This window comes from Balaenoptera ricei, chromosome 4, assembly GCF_028023285.1.
Source record: "Balaenoptera ricei isolate mBalRic1 chromosome 4, mBalRic1.hap2, whole genome shotgun sequence".
Lineage (NCBI taxonomy): Eukaryota > Metazoa > Chordata > Mammalia > Artiodactyla > Balaenopteridae > Balaenoptera > Balaenoptera ricei.
The window spans coordinates 39,012,489-39,014,232 of record NC_082642.1 but is presented as its reverse complement, the minus strand read 5'-3'; the positions used below and the strand labels follow the sequence as shown (position 1 = coordinate 39,014,232).

Sequence of the window (1,744 nt, the reverse complement as noted above, 5' to 3'; positions counted from 1 at the left end):
CCAAAGTAAATATGGAGGATGGCAGCCAATATCACATACCTGAGACAGTCTACTCCTAGAAAAGGGAGGGTTTTGTGATTTAGAGTGAGTGCTTTTGCTCAAGGGCAAAAAATGTCTCAGACTAGAAAAGCTCCAACTTGATGCCCCAAGTTGAAAAGAAAGTCAGATGGGCAAGGTCCACTGTGCAATGTGGTACTTCTAAAGTAGATGGAGAAGCAATTGCTTCCACTCCAATGCAACAGCCATGGAAATAGCAGCCTGGCCTCCTGGCCCCTCAAACACATCAGCAATTGAATCATGCCAGCCATGCTCCCTACCCCTGTGCCAGCAGGGTCTTATCTTACTTTCCTGACATGGTGCAAGTCCTATCTTCCTTACAAGGCTTTCTTATGTTTCTGGCCTACAGGCATGACTTTCCTCTGAATCTCTACAGTATTTTTAAACTGCAGGATTCATCTTAGTTCTGCATCCTACATGCACCATCTTAGATGCTGCAGGTGAACGTCTGTTCTCTGCACCCAGATCATAAACCCCTGAGGACACCAGCTCTCTTGGGATGACTTCATATCACCTACAGCTTTAGCTCCAGGCCACACCACCAAGTCCTCCTAATTGCCACCACCCAAGGCTGGAGGTTATGCAGAGACATTTGGCAAGACACAAGCAATAAAAAACAAAAGGCTCAAAGAATTTTCTTTTACTATTTAAAAGAAATGCGCATTTACCTCCATTAACACTTTGCCAATTAAATTCATGCTGCTAATATCCGCGAAGAAAGAAACTCCACTTGAGGAAAAGATAGTTTCTGAGTCTTTCACAAAGTCCAAGAAAGAATCTCTTGACGTAGAACCACTTCTTTTTTTCATCATCAAAATGACCATAATTTCCACCAGATGATGTTTATCAGATCAGATCACCTGTCATTCTAAGCAGGCTGGAAATGTGCCTTCTTTCTTTCCTTCTTCCCTTCCTTCCTTCTCTTTCTTTCATTTTTAATAGTGAAAATTTTCATATTTAGGATGAGCTGGCTGGACTCAGCTTAGATGACCCCAATTTTGTTGGCAACATCCAAAGCATCATAGTCAGGAACCAGTGGACCATATGCCTTCTTCTCTCCATCAGGCCTGATCAGGGCATTGACCTTGGCTGGGTCAATGTTACAGAGATTTTTCACAGCCTGTTTAATCTGGTGTTTGTTGGTGTTGACATCCACAACGAACACAAGTGTGTTGCTGTCTTCTCTCTTCTTCATGGCTGATTGGGTGGTGAGGGGGAACTTAATGATGGCATAGTGGTCAAGCTTGTTTCTCCTAGGGGCGCTCTTTCGAGGATATTTGGGCTGCCTCCTGCAATATTTTCGGCCGCCAGAAGGTAGGTGACATCTGGATTTTTTTTTTTGTGGCTGTGGATGCCTTTCAACACTGCTTTCTTGGCCTTCAAAGCCTTTGCTTTGGCTGCAGTTTTGCAAGGGGCAGGGTTTCCTTCTTCGCCTTCAGCACCATCTTCGTGAAAAGGGTGTCTTTCTTTCCTTTTCATAACAGTGCCAGGTGCTGTTCTAGATTCTGAGATTACTGTGGTGAATAGGACAAAAACTCTGCCCTCATGGAGCTGACATTCCAATAGGAGAAATAGACAATACCAGTATGAATAAGTAATGATAATCAGGTTGCGATCTGTGCTATGGAGAAAGATTAATTAGGGAAAGGAACTAGAAAAAATGGAAGAATAAAGAGACACAGTGATC

The 1,744-nt window shown here is 43.3% G+C and overlaps 1 pseudogene; it reads right to left on the bottom strand.

Annotated features, from left to right (window-relative positions):
* Positions 1-1,039: 1,039 nt before the first annotated feature.
* Positions 1,040-1,502, bottom strand: LOC132365260 (large ribosomal subunit protein uL23-like; annotated as a pseudogene).
* Between the last annotated feature and the right edge of the window lie 242 nt (positions 1,503-1,744).